This window comes from Ursus maritimus, unplaced genomic scaffold (assembly GCF_017311325.1).
Source record: "Ursus maritimus isolate PB19 unplaced genomic scaffold, ASM1731132v1 scaffold_3, whole genome shotgun sequence".
Taxonomy (NCBI): domain Eukaryota; kingdom Metazoa; phylum Chordata; class Mammalia; order Carnivora; family Ursidae; genus Ursus; species Ursus maritimus.
The window spans coordinates 34,942,245-34,969,660 of record NW_024425563.1 but is presented as its reverse complement, the minus strand read 5'-3'; the positions used below and the strand labels follow the sequence as shown (position 1 = coordinate 34,969,660).

The following is a 27,416-nucleotide window of genomic DNA, read 5'->3' as shown; positions in this document are numbered from 1 at the left end:
AGCTCCATGAGGACAGGCATACTTGTCTGTTTTGCTCAATGATGTATCCCATTCATCTAGAAAAGGACTTGCCATATAATAAGTGCTTGTGACTATAGCAATGAGAGAATGAATGAATAAATGAATGAACTTAGTTGCTTTTTTAAAAAGAGCCTTGACATTTGCCCTAAACTTACGTGGACATACAATCCTCATACTTTTCTCATGTTCCCAAAGGAAAAAAAAAACTAAACAAAACAAAACCAAAAACTTGTCTATTGAAGCAGGAGGTTAAGATTTAGCTGGCAGAAATACTTTGAGTTCCAGAATTTCCCTTCACATATTATGGGCACTCTCTTATCCTATATATCACCATGTGTGTTAACTATTTGTGCCTCTCCAGGCATCACTGACACTAGAAGTATTTACTATCCACTCACCTTACCCAAGTTACCAACTTTGAACTTTTTTTTAGTCCGATATCCACCTGCAACAGCAATAACATAGGACTTGATATAATTATCATATGACCCAGCAATTCCACTTCTAGGAACATACCTAGGAGAAGTGAAAACATATGTTCATACAAAAGTTTGTACATGAATGTTCATAGCAGCAATATTCACAATGACCCAAGACTAGAAAGAACCACATATACATTAACTCATGAATGGATAAAATACAATGTAATATATATATATATATATATATATATATATATATATATATATATATATATATATATATATATATATATATATATATTGTATGTATATGTATATATATATATATATAATGGAATATTATTTGACAATAATAAAGAGTAATGAAGTTTTGACACATCCCTCAACATAGATGAGCCTTGGAAATAGTATTATGCTGAAAGATTGTATTGTATGACTCTAGTTATAGGAAATGTCCATAATAGACAAAGCTATAAAGACAAAGTAGATCAGTGGTGGCCTATGGCTGTGAAAGGAGATCCAGGGGAAGGGAATAACTGCTAATGGGTAAGAGTTTTGGATGGAAGGGTGGTGAAAATATTTTAAATTTGATGATAGTGAAGGTTGCACAACTTTGTGAATATGTCAAAAAGCATTTAATTGTAAAGTTTAAATAGGTGAATTATATGGTATATGAACTATATCTCAATCAAGGTATTATTAAAACCAATAATAATTTAAAATTTTTAATGTATTTATATACCCTTGAATACGCTAAGGAATAAAATTCCTTTGATATTCTCAAAAAGTTAGAAATTTTTAAAACCTGTTAATATTTTTCTAATTCAGCCCAATTTAAATTGATTGGAAGATGTCCATCTCTGCCAATTCACTAGTTCATCAAACTTTTAATTTTAGTATTTTTTCTTATTAGCTCTTCGGATGTTGCCTGTTGCTAATATGTTTGTTTCTCTCTCTTCTTTTCTGAAAATAGGAAGGAATAGTAATGCCACTGAATGTACATCTATACGGCATCTTGCTTTTAGGTATTCCCAAAGGTGCCCCACGTAGGAAGATCCATTGCATGGGATGACAATGAAAGCTCTTCACTAAGGTTTGAAGCTTATTTATGCTAGAGAAGGAAATGAGAAATCAGTGGAGTAAAAAAGGGTGTGGAAGCCAAGGTATTTCCCATTTCATTGTTTTTATGGTTGGCCCTCTACTTCCTGCAGTGCCCACCTAGATCTTACAAATGGATTTGTTTTTAAACATGTCTTTGTTTTTGCCATCTACCGAAAGATTTCTTAACCTATCTACTCCCAATCCCCAGATTATTCCAAATACTTCAGAGACTAACCACTTGTCTCATAAACTGCCATTTTTTAACCACATTCATTTGACATTTTCATAGCCAAAATGCTATTCCCATCCCCTCATACTGACAAAAATGTCTTCAAGTCATCAGGATTAACAAAATAGAGAGGGTGTGGGAAAAAAGAGTATAGAGTTTAGTTACATTATTTTTTTTCTTTCGACAGAAAAATGTGGCAAGTAGGAATGTCCATTGAACAATTACAGATTTCATTTTGCAGCCTTATCACAACACAAAAGTTATGTGGGAATTTTGTAGCTTCCCATCAATTATCATATACCAGAGCACTAGTCAGTTGACTACTGGAGCAATTATTGGCCTAATAAATCCAACAAATTTGTTCTTACATACCAAGAAGACATATCTCCAAAAATATATGTGTATAAATATATTTCATCCAAAAAAGATATATTTGAGGCCATTCCATAACTTCATAAGAGTCTAGAGACATGAGGATAAATCAGTTTATACTTACTAGTTCATCTTTAAAAAATAGTATATTTGCAGTAAGTTAAATTTCCCACCAAACATTTCAAATTTCCCAATTCCCACATAAAAAGATAATGCAGCCATCATAATGTGCCAGATATTATACTGAACATTTAATGGCTAATAATAAGCATAATTTCTTAAATAATGTTACTGAAAAGAAATTAATTTCTAAGATTTCATTAAATAAATGAAATATCTATGAGATTCACTTGTAAAAACTGATCCCAAGATATAATTCTGAAGCCTAAGAGTTATTGTTCCTGATTTCATAACAACGTGAAGGCAACTCATCACGTTACAATTCACATACGGTCTTAATCAGTGTATTTCACCATTCATATTGAACACTGCCATAATTCTATGACTTTTTTTGGTCAAATTACTAACTGAGGTAAAAATTTACAAACAGAGCTGTTGTGTGGTAGAGTGTGTTTCCAAGATGGTCAGCTGCTCACTTGCAATGTGACCTTGTCTGTTTACTGTTGAAACTGGGTGGACACTGTAACTGTTTTGACCACTAGAATGAGGCAAAAGTGACACTCTGAGAACTCCAAACCCAGTCTAAACAGTACTGGCAGCTTCAGTTCTCCACCTCTTGGTACACTTGGTCTTAGGACAGAACTCAGCCACCACGCTGTAGGAAGACTGAGTCACCTGGAGAGGCCGTGGGTCGGTATTTCTTTCTTTCTTTCTTTCTTTCTTTCTTTCTTTCTTTCTTTCTTTCTTTCTTTCTTTTCTTTCTTTCTTTCTTTCTTTCTTTCTTTCTTTCTTTCTTTCTTTCTTTCTTTCTTTTCTTTTTTTTAAGATTTTATTTATTTTTTGACAGAGAGCGAGAGAGGAAACACAAGCAAGGGAAGCGGGAGAGGGAGAGAAGCAGGCTTCCCGCCAAGCTGGGAGCCCCATGCGGCGTTTGATCCATCTGACCTGAGCCGAAGGCAGACGCTTAACGACTGAGCCACCCAGGCGCCCCTGGGTCCTATTTCTATCAACAGCCCCCGCGGCGCTCCCTCCTGAGAGCCAGCAGCATTTGCGAGCCTGTGAGTGAGCCCCCTGAACATCCAGCCCAGTCGGGCTTTCAAGCTCCCGCCCTAGCTTCCAGCTGACTGAAGACCAAGAGACACCAAATGAGAACCACCCAGGTGAGCTCATTCAACCCCCAGAACCCAGAGAGTAATAACACGCTGCTGTTTTCGGCCGGTCCGGTTTCGGAGTGCTTACTCAGCAGTATATGAGGAGGACACGCGGTGACTGCCGCTTTACTCATCAAAGAGCGCACCCCGTCCCCTTCCATCTGTCAGGTGAGCACGCAGGTGGAGGCTAGAAGATTACCACATGGCCTAGAGATATTGAATACAATATTTCATGTTTAACGTCATTGTTCTTAAAACCGGGCCCTATAACAAAGTATTTCTTTGAAAAGAATTTTACCATAAACTGTAGGTAAACTACTAGATGAATTTATTGAAGAACTGTGTTAAAGGTTAAATTTAACCTGCATTAGATGTACTTCACTTTCCCCAAACTCATTCACTTTCTTTGGACAGCTGAAGGTCGAGTTATGATTTAAATTCTTCCTTACTGTTTCAAACAACCCTCCAGATGCATCTCAGGATAAACTGCGACCAGAGAAGGCATTTGATTTCCGGTCTGCCCTCATTGCTATGTGTCATTCCCTAGAATGGAAAGGGGGAAAGAAAGCTTGGTGCGTGGTCTCCCCAGTCTTGCGTTTCTGCCTGCAACTAGAGGCGATGCACGGGAACGGGGTCTGACCACCTGGTGGCAGCAGTTCCCGCGATGGCGGTGGATCTCCCACGCGATTCCTCCGCCTCGCCTGCTGCTGGTCACGGCTGCACCAGCTCTGGGCGTTTCCAGCGCCTGCAGTCTGGCCGTTCCTTGGTTATGGCAGCTCCAGATAGCCTCTCTTGTAGCCAGTTCTAATCATGTGCCCGGACAACAACAGCTGTTTTTGTTTTGTTTTGTTTTTTAAACTGTGGTCACATTAGAATCACCCGGGGGAATCTTTTGAGACTTCCATTTCCAACGTGTACCCGTGACCGATGAAATGTGAATCTCTGGAGGTGGAACTCAGACGTGAGTATTTTTAAAAGCTTCCAGATGATTTTAACGTGTAGCCAGGTCTGAGAACCACTGCCCTGGACCAAACTTAGTTCTATGAATAGCTAACTACTTGGCGTTACCCTTTTCGGTAGCATCACTAAATGGCCACTGCTCATGGATTCCTTGCTGAGCCACGAAGAAGCAACTGTGGAGCTGGCACACTTTTTTCCCTAGGATCTTAGTAAATTCTCCGTAAGGGTTAAATTCCACTCACGTCCAGTGCTATGATGAGCTCTGGGAATGAAAAAACTAGTTATATTTGACCCCTGATGCCGGGAAATGCAATTCCACTGCGGGGAGGTGGGAACGGCAAGAATGGAAGAATTCTGAAAGTAAGTCATTTCAATACATTGTGCCTCATATGTTAAAGGAGCAGGTCTACAGGATTACTAAGAAGGGGCACTTTGAAAGAGCTTTTGAAAGTAAGTCATTTCAATACATTGTGCTTCATATGTTAAAGGAGCAGGTCTACAGGATTACTAAGAAGGGGCACTTTGAAAGAGCTTTTGGAGGCTCAGTCAAGCAGAGGGAAATGCATAAACAGAGGCCCAAATGAAAGCCAGGCAGAGCACAGGTCAGGGAAGGTGTGATGGTTTGATAAGGCTCACAGACTTGGGGGTGGCAGGGAGAAAGTTTGGGGGTGGGAGAGAAAGCTAACATTCTATTTGCCTTTTACCTTTACTATTATTTTTATTAAGAAAGTAATATGTGTTAATAGTAGAAAAATTAAAAAATAGACATAAGCAAAAACCCAGATATCCAATAAATATATGAAAAGAAGCTCAGTCTGAGGAAAATGCAAAAGTAAGCCTCAGTAAGACACCGTTTCACACCCATCAGATAGGCAAACCATCTGACAAGAAGAGCTGGAAAGGACGTGGAGCCACGGGAACTCTTCCATGCCATCAATGAGAACGTAAATAGGTATAAAAACTTTGGAAGGAAATTTGACAAGATGGATAGAGTTTAAGGTACATATACCCCACAACCCAGAAATTCCATTCCTAGGCATGTACTTTAGAGAAACTCTTACAAGTGAAGGCAAGGAAACAGGTACAAGAGTGTTTCCAGTACTGTTATTTGTAAAAGTAAAAAATTAGAAGTAACCTAAAAGCCTATCAAAGGGAGAACAGATGAGCTCAATTTAGTATATTTAAATATTATGCAAAAGTGAATAATAATACAATATATCCTAATCCCACTATTATTATACTATAAGTACCGGCAGGAAATAACCTAACAAGCAAAATGTTGAGGGAGAAAAACAAGTTGCAGAAAATTAGATACCATATGATATCAGTTATCAATGAAGCCAAATATTATATTTTCATTTGGGGACCCATACGATCTAACTATGATATAAATAACAGTGTGCAAATAAACATCACCTGCAGTATATTGGTAACAAGGAGATCTGGGAGGTGAGTGAGAGGGCGTGACCAGAGAACAATGCACACAGAACCTAAAACTATATTTGCAATGTTTTATTTCTTAGCTTAATGGAGGGTACACATGCAATTTTATGTTACATACTTCACCATTTTGTATATATGAACTCTCACACGCTTCATTTATTTTTGAATGCAGAAAGGGAGTTGGCTAAGTGGAATGTGGTACATAAAAAAGATTCAATGATTAATGTGTGAGGTTTAAGCAATTTAGGACAGAAGCCAAGAAGCAGCAGCCAGCAAGGCGAATGCCACACGGAGTGACACTCAACAGTGACAAAAGAGCAGAAGACAATTAGAACAGGATCAGGACATTCTTTTGAAAGATCAAAACAATGTCTTAGTGAAGAGGAAGAATAAGTAAGATGAGGACTATGATGTATTATCACACCTAATTTATACATATGGTGTGGACATATGTGGTGCTTAAACCAGTGGCGTGTTCTTATAAAATAATACAGATAAGTGATTTTTAAACAAGTATCCTGAATCACTATACCCAGAAATCATTACTCTTAACATTTCTGATTTTGTGTTCCTCATTCTGGAATTTTTCTTGCATAAATATATATTAAAATATGCAGTTTGCCCAAAGAGGTACTGTTGTGTAGATAGCCTTTGGTATCATGGTTCTTAACTTAAAATATCACACATTCTTCTGTGCCTATAAATATAACAGATTTAAATTTTATAAATATAAAGGCAGTAGAAAGGATGGATTTAAGGAATTAAAATCGGAAACTATTTAGGAAGCTATTAAAATAGGATAGACAATAACCTATAGAGGCTCAAAATATGTGCAAGATCTGTATGGAGAAAATTTAAAAACTTTATGGGAACAGGATAAAGGAGGCTTAATGAAAGCTCTATCATGTTAGTGAATAGGAGGAATCGATAACCTAACAGTACCACTGCAATTGACCTGTATAACCTATGTAATTTCAATTTAAATTCCAGGGTATTTTGTAGAACTTGACATGGCAATTCTAAAATGAACATCAAAGAACACAAGAATAACCAAGACACTTCTTAAGAAGAAGAGGAGGATACCAGATATTAGGGCTTATTACTAAGACATGGTAAGTAAAAGATACCAGGATATACAACTTAATGAAACAGAAGAGAAAGCACAAAAATAGATCCACACACATAAGGAGATTTAATATATGAGAGAGGGCCATTGCAGATCACTGGGGGAAATATGCATTATTTTTAAAAACACTGCTGGGTTATCCAGATGGTAATCTGTATGATGTAACTATATCCCTACCTCACATTATAAAGAAAAGGTAATTCCTGATAGATGAAAAAAATGTGATAGCCAAATTCTTACAATTTCTAAAGTAAAATATAGGGAAATGTCTTTGTACACTTGACATGGTTATGGATGTCCTAACTAAAACATAAAACATGTTACCCTAGCAAGAATTATTGTCGAACTTCACCATATTAAAATTAAAAATGACTGCTCACCAAAAAGACACCATAAAGAAAGTAAAAGGACAAACCACACAAAAAGAAAAAGACCAACAACCCAATGGAAAACTGGCAACCAAAAAAATAATATTTCACAAAAAAGGGAAGTAAGAGTCCATCATATGAAAAAGTATTCAACATCATTAAAATTTATATAATATGCGAATTTAAAACTTATACAACATTTAGAGCACTAGACTTCGAAAAATTAATTGAATAACATGAGGTTTGGCAAAGATACAGAGGTAAGTTGATACAAATATTTTGGGAAATAACAGGCACTATCATTTAAATATATGCACACCCTATGCCCAAGCCATTTCACTCCTAAACAATATAATCTGAAGAAATTTTTGCATGTGAGCCTTAAGTGTAATGTATAAGAATGTTCATAGCAATGGTTTTTGTAATAACAGAAATCTAGAAACAATTCTAATGTTCTTAGGAATATAATAAATGCATTCTTACATATCCTGCAATAAAATATTATATAGCAGGAACCAGATCTGCACATACATGAATAAATTGTAAAAGGATAATTTTAAGTGAAAAAAAATGAGTAATAGAAGACTACATACATAGAGCAAAGTACTGTAAAGTTCATAACAAGCAAAGGTAAATGACACAGGGGCGCCGGGGTGGCTCAGCTGGGTAAGCATCTGTCTTCAGCTCAGGTCATGATCCCATAGTCCTAGGATCAAGCCCAACATCGGGCTCCCTGCTCAGTGGGGAGTCTGCTTTTCCCTCTCCCTCTGATGCACCCCCTGCTTGTACGCTCTCTCTGTGTGTCAAATAAATAAATAAAATCTCAAAAAAAAGTAAACAACACATCATATATGACTACATATATGATTTTTTAGACTGTTAAAAATTGGAAATGATCAGCACACAATTCAGAGTAATAGTTACTCTCCATGAAGTATGTGGATGGGGTTAAGGAAAAAAAATACAGGTAGTTACCTGTATTTTTGAAGTTTCAAAAATTTGGTAGTAATTTAATTCTTATCTTGGGCATAGGTTTGTGGTTGTTGATTTATTATTATGTTTTGTAACTTACATATATGCTAGATATTCATATATATTAAACATTACATAAGTTTAAGGTAATAAATTATTAGGGTCTTATCTAAGGAAACTAACAAGGAAACAGGAATGGAGATAAGATACAGACTTGAGAAAATATGTAGGGGAAATTTCTAGACTGGGCTATTTATCATATCATGAGTAGGGGGGAAGAAGGAAAAATATAAAATTACTAATGTTGGGTTTGGATAGCCAGTGCTAGTATTCATTAAGATATAATATGAAGGGGGCGCCTGGGTAGCACAGTCGTTAAGCGTCTGCCTTCGGCTCAGGGCTCGATCCCGGAGTTCCTGGCGTTCCTGGATCGAGTCCCACATCGGGCTCCTCCGCTATGAGCCTGCTTCTTCCTCTCCCACTCCCCCTGTTTGTGTTCCCTCTCTTGCTGGCTGTCTCTATCTCTGTCAAATAAATAAATAAAATCTTTAAAAAAAAAAAAAGATATAACATGAAGAACTTTTGATTTTTGTTGGTTAGTTGACTAAGATTTAGCTTAAAATGGAAGGTCAGAAAGGAGTATACATATTGTCTTTTATATATTACAACTGAGGTATGTGTGGAATATTTAGTAGATAAGTCACACCAGTGCAGGACTCTGAAATGAACAGGGTTCAGTAAGGGCCATATGTATACAATCATCACTTTACAAAGGTATGTAAATTATGGGAAGTTTCTAATGAAAGTATATAGCGTTAGGGAAACAGAGTGAAGACAAGCATGTATGTGAAACAAAGCAGAAGGATTAGTCAGATCATGAGACAGAATCACAAAGAGAATAACCATGGATTAGAAGTTTCAGGTAGATAATGCATAATGCATTAAGAAGCAAGGGAATTCTAGGGGCCCTGTCAACAGACTTTTGCCCTTCCCAGAGCAGAGGCTCACTTGTAAGCTATCCTATCCTCTCTTAACCAAAGATTTGCAGTGTAAGCTTCTTCATGTCCTTTTGAAAGTGTTTACATTCAGGTAGCAGAGCCACTTGTTTAGAAAAGTGCCTTCAAGTTCTAAAAGGAAACAGAAGAGCATTGAGAGGATTTCAGTTCAGTCATGAACAGGCATATATTTATTCTGCTTGTGCCCATCAGAGTCTACTACCCCATCTGGTATTCACCTTGGCTTGAGTTGTTTAGGGTATCTAGCTCCTGCTCCAGGGCTGTCCTCTATAACATGGATCAATGTGCCACATTGATCCAGCGAGTGATTTGATGTACATCAGTTTTTCCTCTCTCAGGCTCCCCACTTGGGCTTCTGGCTTCAATTCTCTGACATCATCTATTCTCAGACAGACTGTTCCACCTTCTCTCTTCTCCCCCATATCCCACCAGATCCAATAGGTGGGAGAGGGGGCAGTGGTTTCCAACACTTTAAAATTCAAAATATCTTTTCTGACTATTTAGTCAGTGATTTATCCAGGCAATTAGGAAATGAGATACAGAATTTACAGGAAAGAGAGAAACTTTCTGCAAAGGTTCAGATCCTAAAGGGCTAGGCAGAAGAAAGTCCCATGTGTGCAACTTTGCAGTCACAAATAATTAATATTGAGAGTCGGGAAGACAGATGTGAAAAGAAAGCAGCATGCAGAAAGATGATGAAAGAGATATCAAAGGTAAATCTTGCTTCGTTTACAAGTTTTAGTCACATCTTACATTGCAAATAACATATCTATCATCAATTATAAAGTCTGATGTATTTTACTTAAATCCCTTGGGGCAGAAGTTTAATTGTCATATTTCTAGATGTATTTTAAACTGAACTCCTTGAAGTTAGGAAAAAATAGAGTCTCTGCAACATTATATCCCCAACGTTCAGTATAATTTCTGGGACATAAGAAACACAGAATGAATAAATAAATATAAGAATAAGAGCAAACACTTGTGTGGTGCTTACCATATATCAGGCATTATTCTAAATGCTTAACATATATTAACTCATGTTAATTATTTTACCTTCAAATTAAGAAGTGAATAACTTTTCTACAAATTAACGGAAACCAGGGTTGATTTTATTTTGACCTATCACCACCATAACCTAAGTATTTCCTGGAGACCCAAAGAAATAATGGTGACATTTGGGTATGACGGAAAAAATTAAAATTGGGGATTCAGAAATTTCTATATTGTGGTGTATTACCATAACCCTTTGGGTTTTCAACGCATAATGCCCCATTCTTTTTCTTTAACCTGGTCACCATTTTATAAGGTGAGCCTTTGTCAGCCATATTTGTACATTGACCCTGCCCTCCTGGCTATGGATAATTGGATCAGAAGTGTCAACTGATCCAAGTTGGACAAGTCAGATACTTCTGGTAATTTGAACCGAGAATTGAGAACCATGGAGCAGTCCTGTGTATGACTGAAATTAGAACTCAAAAACTCAGGAGAGGTGGCTTGGCAATATTCTGCCCTGTGAAGCCAACAGAGAAAGAGAAAGAAGAGAAGGGGGGGAGGGAAGAGGAAAGGATAGAAAGAGAAGAGAAGAAGAAAATAGTCACAAAGGGGAAAAGCAAAGGCAAGAGATCTGAGTTCTTAACAATATTCCAGTTTCTAGTTACAGCCCCTTCCTGTCCTTGAGACAATCACGCCCCCACTTAACAAATTGCTTTGTTTCTCTTAAACTGAATCAAGTTGTTTTCTTCCACTTTCGACCACAGAGTCCTAACCAATATACTATGGTACTAAAATGTAATGTATTCCCCAAAGATAATCAACCAGAAAACACTCTCAAAATTATAATGTGTTAATGAAACACCAACTGGCGCTCATGAACATGCAGCTACCAGACAGAATTTTAAAAGTCACCATCAATCTGAGGAAATAGTTTGAGAAAAGTTGATGGAGACATAAAATGATCAGTAGAATAAATTATTTCTAAATATCACCAAACCACTGAAGGTTTGGGACATTGGAAAGCATATAAAAACAGGTAAAACAATTGAAAGTGGTAGCTTGATCACATAGAAAAGAAGGTGGTACTGAAATAGATCATGATCATTAGCAACATGGATTCCATGGAAAACAATATTATAGACTCAAAATAATATTGGCCACATTTAAGACCACATTTGTCAATGTTGCTGGTTACTGAAATAATATTTGTTATTAATCATAGAAAAGAAGGAAGTGTGAAATAATAATTGGATCTGTGAAACAAAATAGTGAATATACAGTTAGGTCTCATTCATTGGAGAACATTTACTTCTTTGAAATGACTGGAATAAAGGAGTAAATAGTAAATGCAACAAAGAAGTAGCGATTAAGTATCTAGAACATTCTAAGCAAAGTGAATATGGATAAGTATGGGGAGAGCAAAGAAGGACTATAACAGACGTTACTGCTTAAAAATAGATTCTAAACTTAGTCATATGACCATGTTAAGTTGCAATGACAGCACTGATGTTTGAGAATCTCTGGGCAAACACTACTGCCAAATGCAGCTGATAAGATTAACTGGCTGAAGTTTTAAGTAATACAAAAACAAAATAAAAGTCATTTTCCTATGTTTGTACTATTAAAAGGGTATTTAATCAAGACATAGCTGCTAACATTTTAGATATTTAACATTTTATGGCATATAGAACCATTACTATCATACTGTGTAATTAGGTACTTTTAAAATATTAAGTAAAAATAAGTCATTTAAATTTGTAAAGAATTTTTGAAGTCTTATCCCTCCTAATTCTATTTCACCTTACATAAAATTCTTTCACTATTATATAAAGTCCATTTTTAAAAAATGTGTCTTAAACTAAGTTCAAAATCTCAAAAAGCATTTTCTTATTTAAAAACTTACAAAGTTTCTAGAGCTTTTACCGTCAAAAGTTGGCAATAGCTTAACATGCAAAATATGTATCAGTGTTCACAACTGTGAACTGGAATTCACGTGTGCTCTCTTTTGCATTTTTGTTATTTTCTAATGAATCCATCATAGACCCATGATGAAAAAGGGATTTTTAAAATACTAAAGTTGAAAATGGTATTGAAAATATGAGTGTTGATGTTGACTATGATTTAATCAATCTTATCATTCATTTAAAAAGGAAGATGAAATTATAAATTCTCTGAACTGTTAACCCTACAAAAAAGGAACAAGCTACAAGAAATAAAAATGTTAGCAGATATAAATAAATTATTTTAAATGTGTATTGTATAATTGTGATGAGAATGAATATATTCTGTCCTGAATCTTGGATTTGGAGATGGTCACAAATTGTGGTATGAGATCATCCTAACTCAAATGTCCCTTTGAAGCACATACACAAAAGAATTCTCTGAAAAAAATATTCTAAATTTTGGTAGACAAGAAGAAGAATTCAAGAATCCCCCAGACTTGTGTGTAAGAAAGGGTGAAAACTCGAGGATCAGGGACATGTCTGTAGTGTTGTTTTAACCACAGAGGTCAGAGCTGGTAAGGTAATTGACAAGGCACTTTTCAATTCTGCTGCCCAAGAAGTGGAGAGAGTGACTGAGAGAGAAAAGTGAATGGCTTTGAACGATGTGTTTTGCCCTTCATTTTTGCTCTGGGACACCGTCCACTGTCATGGCTTCATATCTCAAGGGTGAATAGAGAGCTAAATTGTCAAATTTTTGTCTTTTTAAGTTTCTTTGCATCGTCTAAGGAGATTTTTGTTTTTTTCAGTAGCATCCATCCTTCATTCCACCTTCTGAGCACCACCAGCACATCCCATCCACATCTGATCAGGGAAAGAGGAGGAATAAAGGACCCCCTCAGGTGGAGTGCTGGGATTGGAGAGGACTGAGGTAAGAAAATTCCATCCAAGATTATGAATCTTAAAGAAGAGACTTGTTCTTTGCTCATTTTCAGGGGCCCTGGAGGAAAGGAAATCTCTTGCAGAGTTCTCTCAGCCTCTGGGGCACAGGAGAGGCAAATAGAGAGAACCAAAGAGCAATGTCTAGGCAGAGATTTCATCCTTCCTCATCTGTGCCTCCCAGACCCCAGGCACTGAATGTGCACAGTGTGCTACCAATATATGTTTATTAAATCAGATTATGGAAAAAAAAAGATACATCACGGGTTGGAATAAAGTCAAAATGAGTATCAAAACATAGATATATATTAGGATGTAAAAGTAAAAGTACTGAAAACACATAATGCTAACAAAAGTTAGAAGGAACCAGATTGTAACCTCCTTGAGAGGAGAAAACACATCTCCCTGTATTGCCAGGTGCCATACTTGCCACATTTTCAGTATTGAATAAGTGTGTGCTGAATACAAAAATGAATGAATAAGTTAATGAATCAACAAATGAATGAATAAAATTCAGAAGAAACCACCCTCCCCCCTGCAGCAACCCAAGGAATATGACTGCTCCTTCCCCATCCAGAAGAACACAGATTTACTCTCTGGAGACATTAAAGACACAGAACACCAGGAACAGCTGAGGGGGTGGCTGACTTACCCTATCAAAAAAAAAAAAAAAAAAAAAAAGGATAAAATATCAGAACACTAGTAATAAAACGAAGATGTTAGAATTTACCTGTAGAGAGAAAATAGAGGTGGAACATGAAAGATAGGAATAGAAACATGTCAGACTTCTTAGCAGCAAACCCAGAAGCTAGAGCACAATGGGGCCATTCAAAAAAAAAAAAAAATTCGGAGGGAATATTGTTTCTAATAAGCATTATATAAAAAAATACAAACTATTCTCAAATGTAAGAGTAAATTAAACAATATGGAAGATCACAAACATTTCATATCCTATACACTTTCCTCTTGGAAACTTCTGAGAGGAGTAAGTCAGAAAAGAAACATGGAATCCAGGGCAAGATGGGGACAAAAGGAGCTCTGGGTGACAATGTGCAACAGGACCAGAAAGTGGATAGTTCAGGTGGGAGCAGGAGACCAAAGGACCTCCCAAAGGATGCCATCAAGAGAAGGAAGAAAACAAAATTATCTGGTGTGTTTGATCATATTGACAAGAGTTTTATAACTCCAGATGATTTGAGAATGTGTTAGTGATGAACGATGTGAAATTAAACAAAAACAAAATGGGAAAATGTAACTTGTACCAGAACTTGTAATCAACGCGGAGCGCTATGTATATAGCCATACTAGTGGAAACATCAGCTACTGATTCTAGCCAAAATCATGTTATATATCTATTTGAGAGGTGGGGTGGAGAGGAAGTAGGTATTGGTGGGAGTGTATAAGATAGCTAACTCCATACTAGCAAGTCAATAATGTCTGAATTGCAAACACTTTAAACAAATGTCTCCACATATGATTTGGGAATATGGAAGACAGTAGAAGGTGACACAGCTAAGAGACGTGAACATGGATGCCTGTGATCAAGTGGATTGATGATGGGTAGGAGTGAGCGGAGGACTGCTGTTGGTGGCAATAAGCCTTATAATGCAACTTGACCTTTGAAACTGTGCATGAATTAATGTGATAACATAAAAATCAATTTAAAAACTATCAAATTGTTCAAAAAAAGAAAGATACAGTGAGTTCCTATACAGGGAGAACAAACACAATAAAGAAAACAAATCTCGAATTAAAGAAGAAAAAAAATGGCCTGCAAGATGAGTTTACCCTCACTAATAGTCAAATGAGGATTAAAACCATAAGACTTCATCTCATCTATAAAATGAGCAAAGATTACAACAGCTGAGAGTGGGCAAGGGTGTAGGAACATAGGATCCCACGGACACAGCCTTAAGCATTGCTGGCACATTCTCCAGTCAACTCCACATGGAGGAATCTATCCGGGGGAAACTACCACAGGTGTGCATATAAAGATTTACTTACTGAGATGTTTGTGGAGGAGTGATCTTTACCAGAGACAAATTGAAATAAATGAAAAAATACAGAAACATGATTAAATTAATGATAGCCTGTTTCCAAGATGAAATTTACATAATTTTTAAACTAACCTTTTTTTCCCAAAAAAGTTTTAAAGCCAAAAGAAAATGTGTATAATATAATATTAAATACAATCTTGGGATAAGAGTTGAACATACAGTCCCATGCCAATTACCTCTAACACTCTTACACACACGTACTCATACACAGAAAAAAAAATCTAGAAGAATTACAGCAAAATGGTAACACATACCATCTTTAAAATTGTGGGATTTTGGGTTATTTGGTGGTTTCTTCTTTCTACTTGTCATCATTTTCTAGGCTTTCCACAGTTGATGTGTACAACCTCCAAAATTAGGCCTAAATATGCATTATGTTCTTATTTTCATGAAAAATGTTTCTGTTTCATTTTTAACAAGGATGGCTTCTATACTGAAATCTATGGACAGGGAAAGACAAAAGCCATCTGAAGAAAGAGAAACTGAAAGATTACAGTAGAAGAGCCCACAACAGACTGTCCAGTCTGACAAAAGATACAGACGTCGCTTTCCTAACACAGATTAAAAATCTGTCACAGAGAAAAGCTATAACAGTAATGGGCGCACTTCCGCTATAAAGACATCTGCTAGAAATCTCATTATACTAAAAAGCTGAGCATCAGACAAAATCTTGACTTGTCTTGCTGACAATTTCATCTCTCAGAAGGTAGTAGAAGCAAAAAATGGAACTGCCTCTTAATTCGGACCAGGAAGAGAGAAGTGGTTGCTACTGGGCGGTGAGAAGAAAAGTCGTCATGGTCTATGCAGTCACATGGATTCATACCTGCCTGAACAACACACCTAATGTGTTTGAATTGGTGTATATGCAGATTCTGAAGTGAAAAAAAAAAAACAAACAAAAGGCTGTAAGTCCAATGACAGTAGATGACCACACATTCAACATACACTCAAATTCTGAGTAACCGAGAAGAGAGGGGAGAAGAGTGTTTATTTTGAACTGTTTACATCTTTGAATCAAGAATTTCACTTTGGAAATATCTGCACAAGATATCTCTCAAAAATTATGAAAATAGGTACATAGGGATATTTGCAACAGCATTATTTGTCATTGAAACAAAATGTGAAAAGTACTTAAATGTCCAAAAAAGTCAGTATATTCCCTCCATCAGCCATATGCAATCATGATGGTAGTTAGAAAGAATTTATTATAACATAAAAATGCAAATGCTTTCAATAACTTAACATGAACTAAAAAAATCAAAATTTTACTGATTCTGTTATATATTCAAAAATACAAATGTATATACATAAATATTTTATCCACTCCTTCAATGAATTTTAATTAAATGCCTACTAATATATTCTAGGTACTAATCCAGGCACAGAATGAGCATCAAAAAAAATAAATAAATAAAAATCCTGCCCCCAAACAGCTTCCTTTCTGGTAGGAAAAGGCACAAAAGATCCAGAGAAGTTATTTTTGGGTAGAGAAACTATGGGTGATATATGAGTCATTTTTAAAAATTCTTTTGCTATACTTATCAAATGTCCTCCAGTGAACATATACTACATTCATAATGGAAATACAAAATACTATTTTAAAATTAGCTGAAATGCATGCATATTTAATAAAAGTGTTATATCTTGGTTTAATAAATGTGTAATGTCCTAATCAAGGAAAGTAATACATTCCATTATGTGGTTTTCAGATTACACCTGAATATTACACACACTTCTACATACCTCGTTTTAATCAGAAAATTACCAGTCAGGAATGCTTTCAGAGAAGAATGACCTGAATTATAGGAAGTCTGAGTGTTATGTCAAAAGTGACAGAGCTGAGGGAACTGGAACATTTAGACTAAAAACAGACAAAAACAAACAAAAGAGGTGTGGTGGGAAGAAAAAGAATTAGAAAATCTGAGGTTAATTTCTGTCCCACCATTCTCAATAAACCTCAGAAAATCACTCCCAGAAAATCATTCCATCCCTCTGATTCCAGGTGTGTGTGTGTGTGTGTGTGTGTGTGTGTGTGCACATGCTGGTGCAGAATGAACAGAACATCTCCCCTATCTGTCTTTAAAAATAGTTATGGGGCTCAAGACCAAAAGAAACTAAAAAAGGATAAAAAGATCACATCTTTGAAAGTACATGCTAATTAGAGGGGCAAAAGCATTTAATATAGAATTTTTTATCAAGAAAAAGTGTTTCTATAGTACAATGCACAACCACTAGTAAATTTTTATGTAAATCCTGCAGATGTCTATGTACATGCATTCATATACATGTATGTTTATATAACTTGTAACCAAAATGGGATCACAACGTAGACAGCACTTGGTAATCTGGCTTTAAAACTTGAATAACTACCATTAATTACTAAATGTGTTGTTCTGAAAAATAAAATTTAGAATAATGCATCAGATACTGGACTCAATCTGAGGTGTACAGCAGTAAAACAGAATCCATCATACGTAAGCACAAAGCTCTCAGTCTCTGTGTAATCTTCAGGCAGTTACTAAATGACCATCTGATGTGGACATTTTGGCCGGAGCTCCCTGGGGAGGTTGGACTAGAAAACTCTCAACCCTTTCCCACTGTAAGACTCTTATGATTTTATTTTGATTCCATAAATTGTCCAACCGTGGCCTAGAAATGGTGAAAGGAAGAAAATTAACATTTATTGAGACTCCCATGCCCTTTGAGCTTTGCACTGACACATTATCTCATCTGCTGCTAACAAGCCACGTAGTAATTATATTTTATAGCGGAGGAATATAAGGCTCAGAAAAACTGAGCCATCTGTCCAAAGAAAAATAACCCTTGAGCCACAGAATCAGGGTTTTAACCCTTGTTTTCAGAAAGTGCTTACTGTTTACCCTCTAACAGTTCTGTGGAGATGCCTAAGGGGCTGCCGCAGGGATAAAGGGGCATCTGAGAAAGCATCATTCTGGGACATACGCTTGGCTTTAATTACAACAGCCCCGATTTATGTCTCAACTATTAGAGCTCATTTGAATCATTAATCTCCTTGACTAAAAAAAAAAAAAAGTTTACAAAACACTGCATTCCACCATGTGTCTTTTCCTGTGTTTGTCAGGGAAGCCTGGGCAGGAATTCCAATCACATCTAGGAAGTCAACAGACTGAACTGAAACCAGTGCTTGGACAAGTAGAGAATTAGGGTGCCATGGGGTCAAACAAAGCCGAGACTCAGTCTAGGAGTCTAGGAAGTCTAGACCAGCACAGGCAACCCAAGGGTGGCCAGTGAGTTCAGGAGAAGCAGGCAGACAATGACCAAGTAGAGACCAAGACCACATCTTCTAACAATGACCAAGCGAATCCTGAGTTATGCTTGCAGGCAGGTGTGTGACCTCTCACCCTGCAGCTACTTTCCTGCAAACTAAGGCATTGCACCTTTTCCCACTGCATTTCTCATTCTAAACTTTTCTGAATGAACTCATCCTCTCTCATGTTTTTTACCTATGCTTAAAATCTCTGAAGCCCTGACATCTATTTGGAACTTCAGACCTCTATATCCAATTTCTTGCTTTTGTAGCCAAATCAATGTCCCTTAGTCATCTTGCATGCAATTCATCTAATATTCCTTCTTATATTTGCCTTAAATCTCCCTCTTGTCCTTATGTATTTCCTGTCTCTATAAGGCAGAATCAGGAGACAGTCTAAGAGTTTCCCCCTCCCCCTAATACCCAACCAACTACTGAGGTCTACCAGTTTTGCCTTCTAAATTTTTCTCAGATCCATCTTTCCATTTTCATTACCAATGCCTTGAGCCCTCATCACTTGTCACCTGCACTGGCTGGGGTGTCCCTCACCTAGACGGCACAGAGTCAGAATTCCACCCTGTGCTTTGCATAGACCCATGTCCTGAAGACATCTTATGTAGGTCCATCTCCCATTCTCTTCTAGATCAATTCCAAAACTCACTTCTCTTTGCCATCCTCTTTAAAGAATTCCCCAAAAATCTCAAGTTGGCTTAGTGGACTTTCACTATACTTTGTGTACTCTGGAATGGTATGCAGAAAGTTATAATGCAGGCTTTTTGTGATGTCTGTTTTGAAGACAGAAACTGGATTTTTCTTTTTTTTAAGGTCTTATTTATTTATTTATTTATTTGGCAGAGAGAGAGAGGACAAGTAGGGGGAGCAGTAGGCAGAGGGAGAAACAGGCTCCCTGCTGAGCAAGGAGCCCAATGCGGGGCTTGATCCCAGGACCCTGGGATCATGACCTGAGCTGAAGGCAGACACTTAACCAACTGAACCACCCAGGTGCCCCAGAAACTGGATTTTTCATCTTCGTATCTCAAGAGACTAGGTGATAACTAGATTTTCAATAAAATGATGTGAACAGAACTACACTGACACACATAAAAGCAAGCAAAGGTTGTTGGATGAGGTTTGGAAGCAGGGGCAGAGTCCCAGAACTACTGGTTCTTTCTTCTTACCTCAGGTCCAGGGAAGTGAGTTCTCCTGGGAGCTCCTATATTCAGTTTCATTAGGTACCTTATAGAAATTATAAATACAGTGTGAGAAGACCCAGTCCCTGTGGTTAGAAGCAAAACTCTGATAGACTAAATTCTGTCCCCATTTGTTATCCATATTCGGTATTAAGTCAGTCTTGTGTTGCGCCTGGGCTGTGAGAGATGCACTCTGAGCTCAGTGCCGGCAGTAACCACCACCCTGCCAGGGTGGTGACTTGTAATAGGACCCACCCACTCCTGTCCCTTGGTCCTTAAAGTCTTCTTATGTTCTATTTTTAGCTTATATTCCATGAGCTGATAGTTGTGCTAATGGGGAGGGGGAGTACTGGTTTATCTTCTTTCTCCATCTTTCTTTTCCTAACTTGTGCCCTTCTGGGGAAAACATTTATCAAAGATATTCTTGATTCAGTAGTAGCCCTCAAATCATTTGTGTCATCCAATTCTTACCTACAACACTGGAAGGTAAGCAGTGGGAGGTGCTAGAACCACAGATAACACCCTGTCTTTCCTGCCACCAAATCTCAAGGTTGGGACAAAGTCAATGATAGGTTGAAAGGAAAAGCTTACAAATAAGGAGAAGCCTGCATTTGCTCTGCTTAATGTCTCAAATAGTTTTTCTGTAGTTCAAAAGCTCAAGGAGTCCATGTACCCATATAACTGTTACCCAGAATAATTGAGATTATGAATGCATGATATATACAGTGACTTTAAAGTAAATTTGGCGAAAATAACAATTTTTCTTCTCTTGTATAAAAAGTCCTCCAAATGAACTATAGTTAACCAAAAAGGGTTTAAATAGTAAAGACTGATTTAACCATAGAGTGATTTTTAAAGGCTACACTCAGCTAACGTGTTGGTTCCCAAGATGGTTGCAATTCAGAAAATCTGGAGCACTTCTTTTAAACCATTCCCCCTAGGCCCCTTACTCTGGGGAAGTGGTACATCTGGGATGCAATCTGGGAGTCTATATTTATTTAATCAACACTTGATTGATGCTAAAGCAGCTAGTGTTTGGAGATACCTCTTAAAATGTTTGTGAAATTACAGAAAACGTTGGTGACTGTGAACAGGAGTAGAGCACTTTAGATTTTTAGAATTATATTGTGGGATCTCAGTTCATGTACAGAAGAATCCAAGAATTATTGTTTTACATAAAACTTCATCTCTAGCCCCTGCCCCCGTTCTGCTTAGATCTTGAAAACTTCACCTCAGCCCTTCCTGGAATCCTTCCGGGGTAGTGGACCAGTTCTAGGTTCTTACACAGGACCAAGGAGGGCAGAAAGGTGTCCGTCTGGCCCTAGTCATCAGCGCAGGTCTTTTGGCCTGGCCACACGGCCCAGCACATCTCAGAGCCTTTTGCTGCTTCTTTAGAGGTCTGATGGAGGCAGGAAGACTTTGTATGGCTATGCATGACTATTACTATACAGCTATTTCCTTCCTGGAGCCTTGTCGCTCTGCCCCCTCCCCTCCCCCAGCATTGCTTTCAAAATACAGGGCTTAACTGCCCCTCTGTCTTCAGGGGATGTCCTACAAGCCTCTTTCTTCTCCACTTTCAACAGCAACATTTTTGTAGACTAGAGAAAGTCTTTCACACTTCATATTTCATAAAATCCTAACCCCACACCCCCATACAAACACAACCCAGCCTAAGGCTTCTGGAAACCCAAGCCAGCAACGGCAGTGTTTACACTCACCCCATACTTCTCCTATGAGACAACAAGGTAGGTACTTGGTGAATGGGAGGAAAGAAAAGGAAAATACAGGAGAAAAGGTACATGTCTTAAAATATTATCAAAACCACAGTTAAAAATGAAGAAATTCGATATAAAATTAGAATTTCATTCAAATATTCTCTAATTTCCTGGTGGTATCTGATAGTCACAGATATTTTGGGATAGACATCATTCCCATCTGATGAAATATATTTTACCAAACCTGGAACATAACTTTATAGTGTGGGATCATTTGGCTGAAAGGATCAAAAACTCTGAGGTCAAGTAAGAAGGAAGTTATTTGAAGGTATTATCAGAGACAAGAAAGGACAAAAAAAAAAAAGAAGAAAAGGTAAAAGCTTGGGCACGGGAAGGCTGGAACTATGAGTCAAAAATTAAGAACCCTCTTTTCTCTTATAATGTATAGGGTCCCTCATCTTTGATTTTCCCCGCATATAGCTCTACTATTCTACTTTCTGTAAAGACTGGCTTATTCTGTTTCTGTGTGGATTCCAAAACTTGAAAATGGCTTTAATGTTCCATTGTATTGGCATCATCTTTGGCTTATCATAAATCTTCACCTTAAAGCTCTACCTTTGTTCATTTGATTAAGCCCCTCAGTGCCCCCATCCCAAATGATCACAAGGGAGAATCAGAATATTTCAATATCTTCCCAGTGTCCATTCAGGTCCAATCAACCATACCCCAAGGAATGGTTTGTTCATCTCCTCCCTCTGGATGCTGTGAGTAGAATAGGTTCTCTATAAAAAGGTATTTGGGTAGGAGGCTGTGTTGATGTGACCACTAAAATTAAAATCTCCAACATTCCTGAATTCTGAAAAAAAAATTATCTGGCACTTTTAAGCTTTCTATATGCTATAAGGTTTCACTTTGCCTACAAAATGATATATCTTTTATTATATTGGTAATATTATAATTAATGATAATTAATTCTGAGATGGCATATCATCTCTAAGTTTATGCAAATCCTAGATATGTAGCCCTGACGTTAGAAACCAACAAACCCACCCAACAAAAGAATAAAAATAGAATAAACACTGTCAACCCTAGATCTCTTTCAGTCATAATGCATTATCAGTCAAACCAAATGTCTCTCTAGTGTTGAGAGTAAGAGACAATCTTAGTTAATGTCTATGACTGCCACATAAATTTTGTCTTAATTTTTATATCTTTTAGGTGACGATCCAGCAATCCATAAATTACTTTTCATTACAAATTTTCTAAAAGACGAGATAACTTAAACGGATTTTAAAAGCCCTCTGCCACTAGGTGGCACCAAATAGCCGTAATTCATAGATTGTATCCTAAAACCATACATGGGCCATCTAAGGACTATATTTCTTTGCTTATAATTTATAAAAATTAAAAAGAAATTAGTTGCTCTCTTTCTGGAATAAGCTATAAAAACTATGATTTTTTATGAATAACTAAAATTTACTATTATTCCTTTTTAGGAAATTGAAATGTATTCCTGTAGGCTGTTAATAAATTCATGGTAACATTATTTGTTGGATTTCTAAATATGTTATTCTGTTTTTCCACTAAGTGATTGCAGCATTAGAAATACTCATTTTTTATTTTATTTAGAAATATGTAAGATGACCCTTTCTTGAGATTTGTGTGTGTATGTAAGATCTAGTTTTACTAATGTAATCCCTGTCATTACGGAGTGTGCCTTTATTTTAATAGTGACGTTCTCAGTCCAAGGATGCATTTGGATTATGATATAGGTGCTGTGGCAAGATATGCTTCTCCCCACCTACACTTGTAAATTTCCCTCTGTAATACAGGGCTCACCACACTACTTTAGGTTTTTGTCACCTCAAGTTCTGACTACTGTCATGTCCTCTACCTTGGTTGACAGAGGAAAAGCCCCTGGAATATTCAGCTAGTACAGAATGTGACAGCTTGTCTGTTTAGCAATGTCAACCACACAGAGCACATTATACGGATGCTCTGTGCATAGCTCTGGCTTCCAACAGTCATTCTAGGTGTTCATTTTAATTTATAAAGCTCTCCATGGCCTAGTACGTGTAAGTAAGTTATACGACATCCTCGTTCCCTATACTGGCAGTTAAGGAATTTACCAGGTTGTCCTAGATGGGATGATGAACTTAAAGTTAGAGGTCCTGGACTTTACCATTTAATCTCATTTTCTGGCTTGAAAAGAACTGTATTCTTCATGATATAGAATTTTCTTGAAAATGTGGGTCCTTAATTTAGAGTCTGTAAATAGTGTTTATTTGTGTAAGAAGGAGACAGGGACTAGCGGAACATAGGGTCATTTCAGTTTTGTCTACTGATGGAAATAATATTCTAGCAATAGGTATCTATTACAAAAATTACATGAAAAATGAAATTAACAGAATAGCATAAAACCAGCTTAAATGTATCACAGTTCCTCATGATTATCATTCAGCAAACATTTATTGAATGTTGAGTATGATTAAGATACTATATCAGAGACTGCAAGACACTTAGCAGTTCTATAAATAGAGTTATTAAATGGATAATTGTAATAAATATAAAACAGTAGTATTGAATGACAAGGTGTTTATTGGAATTATAGAATATTGTTCCAAGTAAGTTTTTGCTTTGGTAGAATATAAAATAAAGACATAAATATCTCAAGATAACAAACTTGCCTGTATTTCAAACAACTAAAAAAATCTGGAAACTAAATTCATATGGATAAGTAAAAATAAATTATCTTGAATATTTTTAACACATAATACATACATATTGTGTGTGTGTAATTTTCTCAATCAGAAACTACTGATTAGAAGAAAACAAGAGCTTAGCAGGTGTTCTATTTCAAATCTGTGCCTTTTCCAGAGGCATGCATTTCAAATTTCTTCTACATCCTGAAAAAGAAAAGCAGGTCAATTTGGGTATTTTCCCCTGATCAGAATCTAGCATATCTGGGAAAGACTTGTGCTTTCCTACTTCCAAACATTAGTTAATTAAAAGGCTCTACATTTACCAATTAAAAAAATAGGTTTTAAAATAATGGCCAGGGAAACCACAGTAAGAGAAATGAAGTGTTAATACATACACGTTTCCTTTAATTATAACAGAACGATGGTTTCTTTAATCAGTAGTGGCGATAGTAAACAGTGAGAATGACTTTTACAAAGATTAGAACTTTAAGATGGAAAGACATTTTTGCATAAACAAAAGCAATGTTTATTTTAATAAATTTTAATTATTCTTTTAGGTTATTGTACAACCAAAGAGCTCTAGATCTGCTCTGAAGTCCCTTCTGTTCACTTGCTTCGACAATCTCTCCTTCCAGTATCTGTCATCACTTGTGGTTTTTTCTTTCCTGAATCAAAAATAGGTTCATATCTGATTTTCTGATTATCTCCAGCCAAAATGGTCTTTCAGCAGTTGCTTCTCCAGGAGTGATGGAAATGCTGTACCCACAAAATGCATCTTTAAGCACTTCCGCCTCGTGTTTGGTAGGATACCCAGGTGATGGAGTGCTAGGCTTCAGTTTGGGTGTCATCTGTGTCCCTCATACAGCTGACAAGAAAAACTAATAATGAGTATTGGTTTCACTGGCCAGTGACCCCTTTTTAGAGCTGCATTATTAGAAGTAATACATTGCACGCCTATAAAAATGCATGGAAGCAACAGATGAAATTTGTTCTGCGGCAAAGTCAGTAGTCTCCAAAGCAGCCCATATGCTTCACTCCCATATTTTGCCTATAATGTATAGAACTACCTAATACTCAGACAGCTGCTAAAAGGAGGAGGGGGAATTTCACAAACACATCATCTTGAATATATAATTTTCACATAGGCAGATATCTGGCACCGTTGTTGACCCACTACAAAAATAACATGGGTTTTGATTAAAAATGTATCAAAAGTGTATCCAGACATGATTAAAGCAAATCCTTTTGATTTAGTTTTGTGATCTTAATTTCAAAGGAATAAGAATAATGGCTAATATTTTTAGAAAATTTACTCAGTGTATCAGAAACTACACTAAGCATCTTACCTCCATTACATATTATTATTTTGTAAGATGCCATCAGTACGAACTTATTACACACAGATCTTGGGCAAGGTCACACAGCTGACTGTCTTAGATTTGAACCCAGACAGTCAGAGAAGAGAGCCTGGATTTTAAATTATTTCAATATAGGGGTGCTTGGGTGGTGCAGTTGGTGAAGCTTCTGACTCGGTTTCTGCTCAGGTCATGATCTCAGAGTCTGAGATCGAGCCCCAAGTCTGCTTGGGTTTCTCTCTGCCCCTCCCCTGCTCTTTCTCTCCCTCTCTAATAAATGAATAAATCTTTAAAAAAAAATCATTTCATTGTAGAGCTCTGTATTTAATAGCTTTTATTTTAATAGCATAGCTTTCATATCAGTAATTGATGTTTTTAACCAACAGATAATGCTTTATTTTTCATATTATTATTGTTCATCACTATAAAAACTCCATTTATTGGCTTCATTTTGTTTTATCTCAACTATTCCTTTTATTTATGTAACAATTCATGAATATATCCTTATTGGAAAATATTTAAGCAAAAGGCATAAAAGATCAAAGTTGCCTCTCACTTCCCATCCTGAGTTCCCATCTGAAAGACAACATATGTTAAAATTCTGCTGTATGCCCTTCCAGTCCTGTTGCTAAGAACTAACACACATACACATAGAAATATTTTATGAAACCCAATTGTACTATGCCCGTTCTTCAAGTACCCCTTTAAATATTGAACACACATACATATGCACACACAGAAATATCATTTTCATGTATTCATAATTATACTATACCCATTCTTCCAATATTGTTTTTTAATAGTTATACATTTTACACTTTCCCTGTAAATCTTCCACATTTTTTTCAGCTGTTGTCCAACATTTCATAATTTGAATGCTACACATTTACTGAATTCCTCATCTACTCAACAAATAGATTATCTACACTTTTCTTTTGCTATTGCAAATCTGAAAGTGACATTTTAATACATATTACTATTGTACAAAGTTCACCTTTTATTTCCTTTCTCCATTAACCCAATGAGTCACCAAGCCCATTTCATTTGAAGTGGAAAACATGGTATTGTCAGATGATTCCTTCCAACAATATATATTCTTTAATCACTCCTTTGGATGTGTGTGTCTGTGTATGTGTGTGTGTGATGATACAAATTGTTTTAATGTATGACTGATACGCGATTGAGAGCTTTTATTTCTATGTGTAACAAAAGAATAGACTAATACCAGATTCAACCAAAGACATTTAAATTAAACATTTTCACTGAAGTCGATGTAATTTTTTAAGGCTGATACTGATTTTAAAATAACAAATACCAAAAATATTTAAGCCACTAGTTTAAAATCTCATAGACTGTTATATACTCACTTATCCCCTTAATACCTTAAACAATGACCTCATTAAATTATAAAGTACCTTTCTCCAATGGTTTTGTTCTGGTTTGTTTTGCAGTCTCCATCTCGCAAAAGACACGTGGCCCCAGCTGTCCTCTCCTATGGCATGTGAAGACACAGGAAATTTCCCTTGTATCTGTCAACCGAAGTTGGAGGTTGGAGGAAAATTCTCTCAATGGTGAGTAAGGGTGAGGAAGGCAAGCTAGAGCCCTGCCATCATGCGACTTACATTCAAATAGGAGAGAGAAATAACTTGCACACATATACTTGTTGAATTAATTAATTAGCTAATTAATGAAAATATTTCTGATAGTGATAAGATGCTATGAAGCACAGGAAAGGGACTGAGAGATGAGATGGTGTAGGGAACAGAAAACAAGTTAACATTTTGAAAATTATTTTACTTAGCTCATTTTTTTTACAGAACGATAGGCACCATAATTCTAGAAGGATATTTATAAAGTTGAGAATACACTTACACAAAAGAAATAAGATGGCGAAGGGTTGGAAGAAGATGCCAGATAAGGAATGGCTGAAAGAAATGG

At 36.6% G+C, this 27,416-nt stretch overlaps 1 long non-coding RNA gene across 10 annotated transcripts in view; it reads left to right on the top strand.

Moving 5' to 3' along the window:
* The first annotated feature begins 3,186 nt into the window (after positions 1-3,186).
* The window catches only part of LOC103659015, a 44,397-nt gene continuing 20,167 nt past the window's right edge, over positions 3,187-27,416 (top strand). For 5 of the 10 annotated variants that reach the window (XR_567386.2, XR_005838527.1, XR_005838531.1 and 2 more), the window contains exons 1-5: positions 3,187-3,425; positions 4,290-4,377; positions 6,810-6,931; positions 13,044-13,165; positions 26,930-27,049. This is a non-coding gene — a long non-coding RNA (uncharacterized LOC103659015). Of the gene's footprint in view, positions 3,585-4,289; positions 4,378-5,244; positions 5,376-6,809; positions 6,932-13,043; positions 13,166-26,929; positions 27,050-27,416 lie in introns of all 10 variants that reach the window. The other 5 variants (XR_005838530.1, XR_005838526.1, XR_567383.2 and 2 more) reach the window with 5 other exon arrangements.